The sequence below is a fragment of the Rhinatrema bivittatum genome, chromosome 6 (genome assembly GCF_901001135.1).
Source record: "Rhinatrema bivittatum chromosome 6, aRhiBiv1.1, whole genome shotgun sequence".
Lineage (NCBI taxonomy): Eukaryota > Metazoa > Chordata > Amphibia > Gymnophiona > Rhinatrematidae > Rhinatrema > Rhinatrema bivittatum.
In genome coordinates, this window is record NC_042620.1 from 338,875,572 (window position 1) to 338,891,829 (window position 16,258).

Sequence of the window (16,258 nt, forward strand, 5' to 3'; positions counted from 1 at the left end):
CAGTCCCACGGTGTGTAAAACAGCCACTTTTAAGCTTCCAGGAACACTGCTGGCAATAACTCTTCTCTATCCCCATTGCCTAATGGAGGCTGCAGTAGGAGTCTTTTGAATCCTCAGTAGCAGTGTTTACAAATAGCAATGTTTGAATTCTTGAACTTAGCTGTGTTGCAATTAAATCCTCTGTTGCAGTGCAGGTAATTAAATCTTCACTAGCAAGGTCTGTAAATAACAATGTTCAAATTCACAAATTCTTAGCAGTGTTTTGTAATAGCAGTTTCTTTTTTAAACCCTCAGCAAGAGTGCTTACAAATAACAATGTTTGAATTCTTAAACTCTCAGCAATGCAGTCCCATGAGAAAACTAGGTTTCTCATGGGACTGCATTGCTCCTCCCACTGAAACACAGTCAATATAATCTTTCTTGTTGTGGTAGTGCTCCAAAATAAACAGTCCTTTTGTTTCAGGAAAACCTTAAATAAAGTTAACTTTTGGAGTCTGCCTTTAATCATTTCTATGGCCAGGTTAGTATCTGAGGTGTCCATAGGCTCATGCATTTCCTCACACTGTGCAACTTCCTCCATCTCCATGGGCTCTGTATTTGGTAACCATTCCTTTGGCTTCTTCCTTCCCTTGTTACTGCATACTTATTGCTTTCCCATTTGTCTTAAATGGGAGCCTATAGGGATTGAAGAGTTTGTTCTATCCACCTCTACCTATTCCCTTCTCAGAGGCCCAGCGTGCCCGGTTGGTGATAAGGAACCTGAGGAATGCACTCCAAGGTATTTCTTTTTTTCAGTTCTCAGGCTTCTGAGCTTCTAGCATGTCCTGTTTATGGTTTTTTGGGGATTAATATGCAGTATAGAGACTGGGGAAACTTCTTTTCCCTCATTATAGTACCAATACTGGTTTGGAGCAGTAACGAGAGTAGTGGCATTGGAAATTAAAAAGAGAAATGGTAGGAGCATAGCAACACATTAGGAAGAATGGTTGAAAAAAATAAGGTATACCAAAAGAGCTGAGGCAGGAAGAAAAATGATATCAAAAACTTGAACAGTGATGCAGCAAAAATGCAAAGCAACAGATGGCCTGGCCAAGACCAAGAGTCAGCAAATACAATAAGGGAAGGCGATTTTATAAATAATATTGAAGACATCTGGAATGGGTGGCTGCCTGTCCCACTTGGAGGCAGGGCTACTTGATTGATCCTACCAGTAACATATCCTTCTGTCAAAGATTAAAGCATGCACATCCTAAATGCACATGGCCAGTACAATTTAACTGCGAATTACTCACATAATGAGTTATGATTCCATCTGTTCTTTGGATACCATCAGAGGTAATTGCAGAGCTAACACATGCCAAAGAACACTAACCCCCAAGACACAGTATGGAACATGAAGGCATCAAAACCCCAAAGGCATAAAGTGAAAAAAATTGCAAACAGCAAAAAGGCATCAAAACCATCAAAATATACAGTGCAGTGCATTTCAAACAGCACAAGAGTTTCATAAACCCTAAGCTGCGGAATCTGGTCAATCACAAACAGCATAAAGATGTCATAACTTCCAAGGTGTAGAGTGCACTCAATTGAAAAGAGTGCAAATATATCAAAACCCCAATGTGGCAGTGAGTGGAATCATAAAAGAACAAAGGTATTAAAACCCCCAAGGGTACAGTATGGATCATTTCAAACAGCACAAATGTGTCATAATCCCCAGGTCATAGATTGCGGTCAATCACATTCAGCACAAAGTTGCCATAACATCCAAGGCACAGCATGCAGTTAATCACAACCAGCACAAAGGCATAGTCTGGCCTAGACAGCATGACAGAAAAAAAAGGATAGAATGAGAAGCTTTTATATTTTTTTATTTTTTATATTTTTATTTCGGGGACAAAACACCCCTGTATAAGTGAAAAATCTGGACACGGAAGTCCAAGAATGGAGCGTAATTCAGCAACGAGGGAACTCCTTGCTAACATATAGACGCATAGGGCCAGTCAGCTTAAATACAGCAGGTAGATGTTGTCATCTAGAGGGGACACCCCCAAGGTTCCTGCCATGGCATGTACAAAGGTGCATGCGGCTAGGTAAGTCCTGATCTAAGATGGCAGTCAGCAGTGCCCATGCCATCCTGGGAACACCAAGGTGGTCAGCGGTGGTTGGCAGAGGCCACCAATCTTCCAGGAAATGAGAAGGCAGAGAAGAGATGAGCATTAGTGGTCGTAGCTGTCTGCAACTGATGGGCATAACAATATCCCACTTACATCCCTTAACTGATATCCTTATTGCATTGAATACACTGAGCAAGACATGGGTCTTCCTTCACCTTTCACTCTAGATTGGGAGTGTCTTCCAGTGTCTTCCTCTATATCCTTGATCACTTATGCTGGCACTTAAGTTGATGTTGAGGGTAGACTCTGTGGAAAAATGCCAGAGGCGCATCACTCATGCTCTCTGTGTGCACTTCCAGCTCGTATTGGGGGTTACTCTCAGTGCTGTCAGAATCATTTATCCCCTCCCCCTGACTGCACTAGAGGTTAAGAGGCTGCAGACTAATCAGCACCAATTTTCTTCAGCTACTAGCTTCTGTTCAATTTCATATTCAGAGAATTCCAAACAAAATTCTTCCTCAGAATCTGTTATTGAAAATGCTGCCTTGCCTCAGAAGCAATAACCAATCTAGAAGAGCTTGTTGCTGGTTTTGGCTGTTTCATTTCTGCTATCCATGTCTATGTGCTTCTACTCCAAGCCTTGAATATCTCTCCTGTCTTTTTACTTTGCTCCAAAGCAAGAGGTTGTGATACATGTGGTAGTAGCACATGTTCTCTAAATTTTAATATCTACTGCCGTGAACTGTCTTCCACTCCTGCCTGTTACAGTGTATGATACCATTCCAGCAGAGAAGATCAGAAATAACACTTTACCAGTATCAAAGCCAACTTTTTTAAAGCTTGCACTGAATCAGGGAGCTTCTCAAAAACAGAATCTTCTTTCCAAGTGCTAAAGAGGAAATATATACTTTCTTGCACATGCTGACATTTCAATAAGAGGATGCCAGTGTCACTTGTTCCTGATGGCAACAATAGGCTAGATAAAAAGATGTTTTCACCCTGATATATCCTCCATCTGGTCTCCTTGCCAACTTGTCCTACCACAGCTCCCAAGAAGCTTGATGTCACATAAGTAACAGTTTGTTGCTATAATTACCATTTGTTTATTTTATCAGCAGTGCACATAGACATTATCTACTCTTCTTTTCTAGCTATACTAATTTTTTTTATTCTATTGCTTGCTCCTTTTCATTTTATAAATACTTTATCTTACTTGTTCCTCTTAAACCATTGTTTGCAGATGTTTGAAAACCATAATGCTTCCTCTAAATATTTAATATTCTTATTTATTTTATTTATTTATTTATTTATTATTTTGCTATACCGGCTTTCATGACAGGAATCACATCAAACCGGTTTACATTTAACAATGTGTGTAAAGTAGAGAGAACTCAATCCACAGTAACAAGAACAAGGTTAGGAGAGTGCAACAGTTACAATAAAACAGGGTAGTAAAAAACTAGGATTTGGAAAAGAAAGGGTGTACATAGCACTAATTAAATCACCTTTGCACTCTTGATAACATTATTCCTAATGATAATCTATTACCTATGTTATTCTTTTCATTTCTTTAATACCAAAGACATCCTTAACTGACTAGAGCAATTGAAAACCTTTACTCAAAATACTATATTTTGCAAATCAATTGACTGCCTTATTCTATTTCAATTATCTAAAATCTGAAAAATACTTTGGTTTTTAATCTTTTAGCTTTTTATATTTTGATGAAAAATTAAAAGGAGACTGTCAAAACAGTGCTTGCTATGAATTATAAAAACTGTCTGAAATTCAAATGTGCTTCCTTGCTCACTGGCTATTTCCAAAATACTGAACAAAGAGAAAAATGGTATGAATGAATTGTGACTTGGGAAATGTTTGCATTTAATAAAATCTGGTTTCCTACATAGAAAAACGGTTCATGTTTTATGCCGTGAGCTATATTATTATTATTATTCAATTGGAGCCTTTGCTGACTGTGAAACTCTTTCATGGACCAACCTAAAAATTAGCAAAGGCTGTTTTTGTACACTGTATGAGGTTCAATGAAGGAAGAAATCAAAGGGATTGTCCAGAAAACACAAAGGGGTAGGTTTTAAAAGAAGTGCACACGAGCTCATGTACACCCGATTTTATGACATGCGCACGCATGTTATAAAATCGGGGGTCGTCACGTGCAAGGGGGTGCACAATATTGCACCTTGCATGTGCCAAGCCACGCTACCTTCCCACAATCCCTACCCCCACCCCTTCCCTTACCATCCTCGCCCTTTCCCCCTACCTATTCCTTTGCTTTTTTGTAATCTCCAAACTTACTTCAGCCCTGCTGGGAACCTGACCCTGCCCCCGCCCCGGCCCCAGACTGCTCCACCCACTCCCCACCCCCTCCCACCCCTTTTTGCAAGCCTGGGACTTACACACTTCCCAGGGCTTTACGCACGTCGCCGGGCCTTTTTAAAATACGCCCGGTGCGCGTAACCCTTTTAAAATCCATCCCAAAGAGCCCATTTTACTCATTTTTTTTTTCTGATAGACACAGAATGGGATAAAAGGTTTGGTAAATCTGGTCCAAAATTCTGGAAACGGGGGGTGGGGGGGGGGGGGTTCTATGTACTAAAACAGTGGCTCATTTCTTTGGGTATTACTGAAATTTTCATCTTTGCCATTTGCTGAAGCTTATGTCATGTTGTCTGCCCTATTTGTATGTATCAGAATGAGTATTTTAATGTTGATTTTTCATTTTGATGTCTTTTATATTTTATGTATGTTTTCTGTTAGCTGACAAGAATTTATGATCAAGTGGAATCCAACTTTTTTAATTAATAAATAAACAGTGTTAAAACTGGCATGGTAATTTGAATTGCCTCTGATTTTAATGGCAAAGTCAAATCAGGTTTTAACATCTGATGTGCACAATGCATAATGCATTATCATGCCTGCATTCAAGATAGGACGACCGAGATAACTCAGTCTGCAAATTGGATATGAGGTTTCTAAACACTAACCAACCCAAAATGTGAAGAAACCTTCACACATACACATACACCAACTGACCCCTTCAGCACTACAATCAGGGCTGTGATCTTGCAATTGCATCACACAACCCATAGTTGATGTAGCCCCACCAACTCTTCAACCCATCCTTCAAACATGATGGCCAATTTAGGTCAAGAGGGTCTGTTGCAATAGGGGTGGGGAAAAGGACCAACTATGGCCATGACATTTTTTGCTTGTGTGAGGGGGGGGGGGGGGGGAGAGGATTTTGAAAGTTGGGAGCCAGAGGCCTATAGTCCCAATCATTGTTGGGGTTATTTGGAGTCTGAGCAGGTTGCTGTTGAGATGGCATATTTTGATGTGGTCTGAGAAAGCAGGGGGTCTTGATTGGTCTCATGTCTTTTGAGTGGGGTGGGATCATGACTACTGGAGTGATATTCTTCTGGGGTGTCGAGGGTTGTGATGCCATGAATACATGATCATAATTGAATGGAGATGGGGGTACATCATAGTTGGGTATAGGAGAAAGGGGTTTTGTTTACATTGAGAGGTGTCAAGTTATATGGGAGGGTTGTCTGGGAAGGAGGGTTGTCTGGGAAGGAGCTTAGTGATGCATGTTAATTTGGATTACATAATGCATGAAATTTAACTATGCCTCCTGAGGACTAGTAAACTTTTCAGCATTATGTGTCCCTAATTTACATGCTTAGAAATTAACACTGTATGTACTAATGTGTTAATAGCTAAAGAGCTGATTAGGATAAACATTTCTATTAATTGGTAGATTTGCAGGAACATTATGTTACCACAAGCTAAGGATAATGAACTTATAAATAATGAAGCCAATACTTAAAAAAACCTCCAAAGGATAACTTATTTGGCTGAAGTTATGCGATATGTTATCTCAGATATTCACACCCCACTGAATATCACTGATTAAAGTCATTGGGCTACTTTTACCCCCATAACTTTTAACCTAACCAACCAGCTACAGTTAAATATAGCCAGTTAAGTTTAAAGTTACCGGAGAATGTGTTCCAGATAATTATAGACTTAACTATATTCAGAAAAGATATAGGCAGTTAAGTGGTGATTAAAGATGTGCAATTATTTTTAATGAATACCAAAAATGCAACAAATGAGGCCATTTTTCTTTCATTTCAAATGGAATGAACAGAAAGTAGCATCTATAAAAATACCCAAATGTTTTTGGGTATTTTCACTTTAAAGACATTTTTGACAGACAAAACAAGGCCTCCGGTAGCCCTGGCCAAGCTGCCCTGGTGCCCAGTTATCCCCTTCTAGGATCTTGCTGCCAAATAGGTAGGAGCAATGCCTACTCAATCCCACCCATATACCAGTGCTGGAGGACAGAGCTAAATTGACCTCACAATGGTGCCTTCCTGCAGTGGCAGTGCAGGTGGCACCATTTTGATCTATGGCTGAACAACCATACCCCAGCTCTGATACTTTAAGATGCGGGGGGGGGGGGAGGGGGTGCAGACGGGCCCAGGTTCAGGCAGGCCCTGGCACCTGGCTGGCTGCAGAAAGGCTCCGACCCTTGGACAGCTCAGTTGTTTGGCCCAGGTAGAGCCAAGTAAGGGCATAAGAACATAAGAACATGCCATACTGGGTCAGACCAAGGGTCCATCAAGCCCAGCTTTCTGTCTCCAACAGTGGCCAATCCAGGCCATAAGAACCTGGCAAGTACCCAAAACCTAAGTCTATTCCATGTAACCATTGCTAATGGCGGTGGCTATTCTCTAAGTGAACTTAATAGCAGGTAATGGACTTCTCCTCCAAGAACTTATCCAATCCTTTTTTAAACACAGCTATACTAACTGCACTAACCACATTCTCTGGCAACAATTTCCAGAGCTTAATTGTGCGTTGAGTGAAAAAGAACTTTCTCCGATTTAGTTTTAAATGTGCCCCATGCTAACTTCATGGAGTGCCCCCTAGTCTTTCTATTATCCAAAAGAATAAAAAACCGATTCACATCTACCCGTTCTAGACCTCTCATGATTTTAAACACCTCTATCATATCCACCCCCCTCAGCCGTCTCTTCTCCAAGCTGAAAAGTCCTAACCTCTTTAGTCTTTCCTCATAGGGGAGCTGTTCCATCCCCTTTATCATTTTGGTCGCCATTCTCTGTACCTTCTCCATCACAATTATATCTTTTTTGAGATGCGGCGACCAGAATTGTACACAGTATTCAAGGTGCGGTCTCACCATGGAGCGATACAGAGGCATTATGACATTTTCCACTTTATTCACCATTCCCTTCCTAATAATTCCTAACATTCTATTTGCTTTTTTGACTGCTGCAGCACACTGAGCCGACGATTTCAATGTGTTATCCACTATGATGCCTAGATAACAGCTGGCGCTCTGGCTTTTTCCCCTACTGATTTAGGTTTTTTTTTGTTTCGGATTTTTTTATTTCATGTTCAATGATTTTTTTATTTCAGTTTGGCAAATGAACTGAGCTGAAAAAAAATGAAGCAAACTGAAAAAAAGCGAAAAAAAATGAACAAACCAAAAATCCCTGATAGAAATGAGCAGTAGAAAAGAAAATATTAGCTCATAGGCCTGGCGCACATTTTCCCAACCCTGCTTCTGCCCACGCAATAAAAACAAGTAAGCTGCTGCGCTGAAACCCCTCCCCCCAAACCCCTCAAAGCATAGAATGCAATTCAAATTTTGAAGAGTCAATGTTGCCCTTCCCCTCACCCCTGTCCCCGTTGTAGATTATATCTCCACAGAGCTCTCCATTGCCTCCAAAACCTCCCCCTCCCCCAAGCTCAACCACCCCACCCTGACAATCTTCAGTCAGGACCATTGTGTGCTGCTGCCCCAAACCCAGCCTGTGTTCCTGCTTTGTTACGACAGCAGCTTTGGAAGCCTAAGCTACCAGCATTGCTTTGAATAGCAAAATTAATAGGTTATGCTTCCTGCATTGCTGGCCAGGATCACGGTAGCAGCATACCTCAATTGTTGCTGAAGATTGCAAATGGGGAGGTAAGAGGGTTAAGGTTGAAGTGTGTCTGTGTGTGGGGGGGGTCAGGTGTTGGGGGCAGGGGGAACGTTTGGAAACACAAGAGCTCATTGGGGATAAAATGATGCTGCATTGGGGAATAGGTAGAGGTCAATGTCCAATATTTGATTTTCATTAAATAATATGAGAGGTTTGAGAGGGTGGGGGCTGGGTCCAGCAGTCACTGTTGTTTTCATTGAGTGGGAGTTTAGGAAAAAAGGTGGCCGGGCACTTGATTCACTATTTTATTTTTAATGGCTCTTCCTAACTGAAGCCCGCATTTTCAATGGCCTGCGCGTGTAAAATTCATGGGTTACGCACACGGTTGGGCCCTGCGTGCATTTTCAAAAGGGTTTGGTCACGCAAGTAACCCCCAATACACACAGAATTGCCGGGGTTTGGGGAGGTAGCTGTTTTCTCGTGGGGGTTGGAGAGGGGGCAGTCATGCTCACTTTGGGCTGGAGGGATCAGGATCAGGATGTCGCTTAGGGGGTGTGGGATCAGATTGGGGACCCGGGCTGGGGCCACATTTGAATTGTATACTTTGCAGAGGGGGGAAGAGGGGGACCAGGGCCTTTTTTTTAATTTTTAATATTTTGGGTGAAGTCAGGGCCGTCTCGGCTGGTGGCCCTGGAGTGAGACAGGGTTCAGCACTGAACCCCCGCTGAACCTCCCCATGTGGCCATGACTTTTTTGTTTTAGGCCAATGGCCCTTTAAGGCGATGTCTGTCCCTTAAGGATGGGGCCATCATTGCGTTAAAGGGCTGCTGGGTGTTTGTCCGTGAGACAAAGCAATGCGCCATAGAGGTGCGATATTCTTTCAAGGAAGGGGCCCCCATTATCGACAGCTACCAGTGACAGTGATTCTTCCTCCTGCAATAAAACATTGTGGCTTGATGAATCTAGGGGATAATCATCTATATCCTTTTGAATACAGCCAATTAAGTGTAAAGTTGTCTGGGATCATTTATTTATTTTATTTAGCATTTTTATATACCAACTTTCCAATAACAGAATTACTGATCAATTCAGTTTACATTCTAAACAATAACATTGACAAGTAAATGTCTTACAATGAACAGGTTGATATAACTTGGATTAGTACATATGGGGTTAATAACATAGTTAAAAAATGTTAATAACATCTTTTACCTATGTTAATAACCTATATTATGTTAATAATATATGTTAATAACCTATATATAATAACTTATATTATGTTAATAACCTATGTTAATAACCTATGTTAATAACCTACATCTTATTTACCTATGTTAATAACATAGGTAAAATCATGTTCCCAGATGTTTTTATATCCTCTTCAGGGCATGTTTACAGTTGTCTGATTAACATATTTAGCTACAATCTAACATAAGAGGAAGCCAGATAAGTTATTTAGCTAACTTATCCCCGCCCTGGAATACACTGGCCACATGCCTTTGAATACGAGCCTCAGATTGTTTCAGACATAGGCGTTATGTAACGCTCACATTAATGCATGTTAACAATCAGTAATTGGGCGGTAGCCCTAATACCAGTTAGCTCCCATAGTGGGAGACCTATTTCTAAACCGCCCCCCCCCCCCGAACATTTTTTCTGAGTAACAATATGGCCTGCAATCAGGAAATAAATGTCCAATATTTACATGAGCAGTCCCACCTGTATGACTGCCTTTACTTTAAATTTCTTTCAGGAGAACAGATTCCACTGAAGCACCAGACTTTCTTCTCTTATTGTTTGCATGCCCATCTGCTACAATTTAATAAGGGATACATGATTAAAGGCCTGATTCTCATTAACTTCAATAGCGGAAGTGAACATCTTGCGACTCTAGTAAGGGTCTTCTAATTTTGCAGAGGATTTTTTTTTCTATTTTATTTATATTTTTTTGCACAGTTTCCATAACGTCTTTCTTCATAAATAAATATTTTTTTCTGATTAATGGATATGTTGTTATCTTCTCACTTTTCCTGTTGTACATAAGCTTGCCAGTTCGGGGTGGCCACTTCTTTTTAATTTACATTGTTTCCCATGAAAATAACAATGTCATCATCCATGGCAAACCATTTCCTGGTCCTTATAAACAGTCCTTGAATTTCATCAGTCTGGCCGTGGCCAGATAGTCTCCGACAGTTGCTCAATTTATTTTACTTGTCAACTTATGATGTCTGACAAAACATGTTGAAATCTTCATGCAACCTTATGCTACACAAGGCTTTTCATTTCTTCACTGGCATGAAACAGTTTCCAACGTAAACTAGAAATCATTCTGCTGTACAACACAATGCCATAGCAGTTTCCCTTATTATGCGATGGCACGAGTTTGCATCATTTGATGTTTCATGCTGTAAAGGGATATATTGGGGCACTTTGTAATTTTTAAAATGTGTAGCAATAAACTGTAATAAATGAATATACATCTGTATTAGTGTTGTGTGTTTTTTTGGAGAGATTTATTTTCCTTCTGTTGTTTGTTTACCACCTCATGGGGACCGGTGGCCATTTTGGAAACCTGGAATTATGGGGCAAGAGCCTGCGGGACGCCTCCTGCTCCTGGAAGAGCCGCCAGTGAGGTAAGAACTGGTTTTAAAGGGCTGAGGGGGTGGTCGGAGGGATCCAGGGCCCTCTTATTTAAGCAGCTATGGTGAGTGGGAGTACGGAGCCAGGGGAACTGGCTTTTTTCTTTTTTTTTTTTTTTTATGGTGGTAATGGCAGTGGTGGCTTCAAAACAAAGCAAAGACAAATGGGCAAACTCTGGTTTCTGGCTCTTTCATTTGAAAATGAGATGGGTAAGTGCCACTGAGATTTGTGATTTCATTTTCAGACGGCAGCTACCCCGTGGTTGTGATTCTGAAACTGTTTTTCAGATCAAAAGAAAAAAAAAAATGTTTCAGAATGTTCTGGAACAGAAAGGAAGGAGAAAGCTGCTGTCTTTTACCACAGTGTCACTGCGTGTGGGGAGATTCTGCAGTTTGATCTCTGCGTTCGCTTTTACAGAGTTACTGTCTCATGGCAAAGGCACAGGTAAGAGTGTTTCTCTGTACACAGCACAGAGAGTTATGTGCAGCGTTACACAAAAAAAAACTGCAGTGACTGACCAGGTAGAACTGCAACGTGTGCAAAACGGAATTTGCATGTACTAACTTCAGTCTACATGTTACGTTTTTCCACAAACTGCGCCAGTTACCAGTGTACGTCTACACAGTCATAGTCAGCAAGCAGCAAGGTGTGCCACCTATGTGGCATTGTTTGTGCATGTGTTCACACACACTAGTGATAGTGATACAGCCAGTGAGAAGATCAAGAGACCCACAACCGAGCTAGAGAGAGATAATTTTTTAGTAGGGCTAAACCAGAGGCAGGGTCTGGCAACAGGAAGCTCAAACTGGAAGGGCATCTGCTGTCTGCTTCCATCCCTGCTCCTATAGTGCAGGAACAGAAGAAAACAGAGTCATGAGAAGGTGGGCTCAGCAGTGGAGGGGCAGGGAGACTAGAAGTAGAGCTCTCAAAAGCAGCACAGTGCGTTTCCATTCTGGTCCATCCTCAACCTCAGCTACAGCAGCAGCAGCCAAGGAGAGGGAGAAGATATGAGAGGTATGGAGGCACTTTAGAATTGGGTAGGACCAGTGTTTTGCAGAATGTATTCATTGTGGCAGAACAAAGCGAGTAGACCATCTTACAAACAGTGGTATGCAGCATTATTTGAAAACAAAGAACAGTTAGCATTGGTTTCAGGGGAGGCCACCCTTACTAGACTTTTGACCCCCATCGTCGACACAAAATAGCAGCAAAAGGAAAGACCAGATCAAAGGGGGAAGTCAAAGCTGACCCTGCGGAGCCCTTCCCTCAGTGAATTGACAGAGAAGGAACCCCCAACCCCACATCAGCAACATGCCACCATGAACTAGATGGAGTGTTTTACAATATCCCTGTCCTGTAATAATAGGCAGGCATCATCAAGGTGGCAACATGGTGCATTTGGGAAATGACTGCCCAGGATGACACCCCCTGAAGATCATGGAGAATGTGGGGTTTAAGCAGCTGCTGCACCTCTTAGGCCCCAATTACAAAGTGGCCTCTGGGAAAACATTCAATGGACAGGTAATCCCCACCTTCTATACTCAGTGCTGCATTTGAACATAAGAACATAGGACGCTGGGCTTGATGGACCCTTGGTCTGACTCGGCATGGCAAGTTTTTGTTTCCAGCAGAGGCCAAACCAGTCCACAAAAACATGGCAAGTGCCCACACACTAAGAAGATCCTGTGCTACTGATGCCAGTAATAGCAAAGGCATGCAGTTGCAGCTGGCCAAGGCAAAGGAGAGTAGCATCCATTTCACCATTGACATCTGGACCAGCCAGAATATTGCACCCTCATTCCTCTCCCTGTTGGCACACTGGCAGGGGCAGGCAGCAGCGCTAGCAGGGGCAGACCAGAAGGATACAGTTGGGCTACACTGCATATCCAGATGATGAGCATCATCCATACCTTGGTTAACAACAATAAGTAAGTTAATGAAGGACTTAACGCTAGACTGGAGAAACAGGACCATTATTCCCGTTTTTTGTTTTGTTACACACAATGGTATAAACATGAGATGAGGGCTATGAGTGGACCCATTGCTTTGCACTCTTGCTCTACCTGGCAGTAAAGGATGAAATTAGTGCTGAAGGAACAGATAGTGCCTTGCAGGGAATTTTCAGCAGATTGTGAACGGTGGGTAGCATTTCCAGGAGAAGCAGGAAGGCACCTCTGCAGTGTCTTACTCAGGATCTAGACATCAGATGGAATTCCACCTTATGAGGGACAATAGGAATATGGAGCTCTCATATTTTGTTTCAGTTCATTTATTTTGTTTTGGTGGTTTCATTTTTGGGGGGTTTGTTAAATGATTTCAGTTCAGTTCATTCGCCAAACTGAACAGAAACATTGAACATACAAATAAAAATAAAATCTGAATCTTAGAAAAACAGGCCTCAGCTGCCCTGGCAGGGCCTCCCAGGCCAAAAGTCTTGCTCTGAGTCAAGGCCTGCCAAGACCCACAGTCGGCTCTACTTGATATTGATGCCTGCCTCTATACCTGGGAACTCTGTGCATTTGACCCAGAGACTCAGGCTTTAGAGATCTGCCTCCAGGTCTCCAGAACATCCAGGATCCCCAGGGTCCTAGAAATCACCATCTCTGCTCAGCTGCAGCCTCTTTCCTCAGTCTGTGCTGAGGAGGCGGTGGGCATTAGGACGCAGTCTTAGGCAGGAGGAAGCTCTCCTGCCAATCCTCTTCTCCTGGCTGCTGATTGGTTCTAGCTACCACAATGAACCAATCAGCAGTGAGAGGCAGGGAAGCATTGCTATCCCTGCATGGATCAGGGAGAGATGATGAGACAAAATGTATATGTGGTGTGATAGACTGAGAGATCCGAGGAGGAGGAGGAGAAGAATAACTGTGTGTGTTGGGGGGGGCGGGGGTCAGTGAGAGAGAGCAAGAGTAAGAATGTAGAGGGAGCCAGAATGGGAAGTAAGGATGGGAAAAGAGAGGGGCAAACAAAAAGAGGGAAACAGTTGTGGAGGTGGGGGGGGGGAGGGGGGAGTAAGAAGAGACAGCCAGAGGAGCGATCAAGAGTTGAAGGAAGGAAGGAAAAGGGATAACAAGTGTATTTGTGGTGAGTGGGGAAGAGAGAGCATGGGTGGAAGAGAAAGGAGTTGGGATGGAGGAGCAGAATATATTGGAGGGAGAAGGCAATACATAGAAGGAGAGAAGGATTGAATTAGCAGATGATAGCAAGGGGACGGGAGAAAGGGGGAGGAGAAAAAAAAGGAATACGAACATCAGGGATGGCCAGAGATAGAGAAAGAGGACCCTGGGTTGGGGGGAAGGGATCCAGGGTGACTACAGAAGGAAAGGGATGAGGAATGGAGGAGGGTGTGCGGGAAGAATAGGAGGAAGAACAGTGAAAGCAGAGCAGGAGGAATAGGGAAAAAAGCAGGAGAAGGAGAGAGAAAAAGAGAGACTATAAATGTATTTGCTGCTGAAGGAAAGAGAGAAAGAAGAAACGGAGGGAAAGAACTGAAACAGAAAAATAAATGAAGGCGGACACCAGAGAGCGACAGAAAACAAATGAATAGAGATAAGGACAGAATGAGAAAAAAAAAGGCTGAGCCAGAAAATCAAGCCAGCGACACCAAAGGTTGGAAATGATTTTATTGTCTGCTAGAGAACATAAATTAAGAAGAAAGTAGTTGGGAGGGGGAGGAGAGATGGGGTGGAGGAAGAGAAAGTCTGTACAGCCCACCTAGTCCCACCCTCCCCCACTAATTTCAGGGTCAGCAGAACGTAGTTCCCAAGTTTGCCTGCCCCAAGCCAGCATAGCACTGAGGTCTACCTGGTTCTTTAGCCTGCCCTGATCCAGCCAGGCCAAGTGGCCTACCTGGCACTGGGATATCCCCTGACCAGGTCTGGTGTTGAGGTCTGCCAGGTATAAAGACCCACCTCAAACCTGCCCAAGGCCAGCCCTGTTCCTCCGTGGTACCAAAGCCTGTTCCAAGCTGGCCTGACGCCGAGTGCCAGGCCTGCCTGGCACTGCCCCAGCTCCAGGCAGGACTGGTCTGGCACCGGGTAGGACTCCGTGCCAGACCAGCTTGAGGACTTCGCTTTGGCAACTGTCTCCATTGCGGCCAGCGTCATTTTGCTACACAGTCAAACAGCAAAATGGCATCAGTAGCATGCGACACAATAAATCATAACATACTACTAAACAGGCTTGAAGAAATAGGACTTCAGAACAAAACAATTGAATGGTCCAGGTCCTACCTAAACAATAGATTCTTTCAGGTACAGATAAAAAACACTATTTCAGACAAAATCCAGCTAAAAACCGGAGTCCCCCAGGGATCAGCACTTTTGGCGACTCTATTTAACATTTACATGCTGCCCCTATACCACCTCTTAGCCGGTCTAGGTATCATACATTACATATATGCGGTAGGGGTGTGAATCATGTGATCGATCGTCTTAACGATCGATTTTGGCTGGGGGGGGGAGGTAAATCTTATCGTCATTTTTTTTTTTTTTTTTTTTTAATCGTTAAAAATCATAAATCGGGGGAGGGTGGGAAAACCGGCACACCAAAAAAACCCTAAAACCCACCCTGAACCTTTAAAACAAATCCCCCACCCTCCCGAACCCCCCCAAAATGTTTTATATTACCTGGGGTCCAGTGGGGGGATCCTGGCGTGATGTCCCTCTCTCTGGCCACGACTGCGTTAAGAGCAATGGCTCCGGTGGCCCTTTGCCCTTATCATGTGACAGGGCAAAGGTAGCGCTGGCGCCATTTTGGTTCCTGACTCCCGACGTAATGCGTGCAGGAGATCGCGCCCGGACCCCCGCTGGACCCCCAGGGACTTTTGGCCAGCTTGGGGGGGTCTCCTGACCCCCACAAGACTTGCCAAAAGTCCAGCAGGGGTCCGGGAGTGACCTCCTGCACGCGGGCCGTATTGCCAATCTTCAAAATGGCGCCGGCGCTACCTTTGCCCTCACTATGTCATACGGGCGACGGTCGCCCATATGACATTACAAAGTGGCCTCTTCAAACACATGACTGCCTCCATTTCAGGAAGCAGGTGAAAACCTGGCTTTTCCACCAAACCTTTAAAGACCATACTCATGATTACTTACTTTTAGTGGTTGAATCTACTGATTGGCTAACTTCAGCTCCTTCCATGGCACTATATAAGTATCTCAAGTTTGCAGCTATGACCTTTTTGTTTTACTGAGCTTTTGTCAATTATTGAAGTTTAGATTTTTATTGTCTACCCATTCCAGATTGAGACCGCGTTTATGCTGCTACACCTGTTTTATAGACCATCCTAGATATTAGATCTTTGTTATGCAAGGGGGCACTAGATAGCATCCAACAAGATGGTAGCCTAAGAGATTTGCTCTTAAGAACCTTTTACAGAATCCTGTCCCCACAATATGGGAAACACAATTCTTGGTACTTTTGTCTCTCAAACACGTGTAATTAAAATGTCTAAGCATGATCCTTCTTGTCCTATTAAGATGGCTGCTCTAAAAGAAACTTCCTTGCATACCATTATGTCTGAGCTGCCTCAGGTAA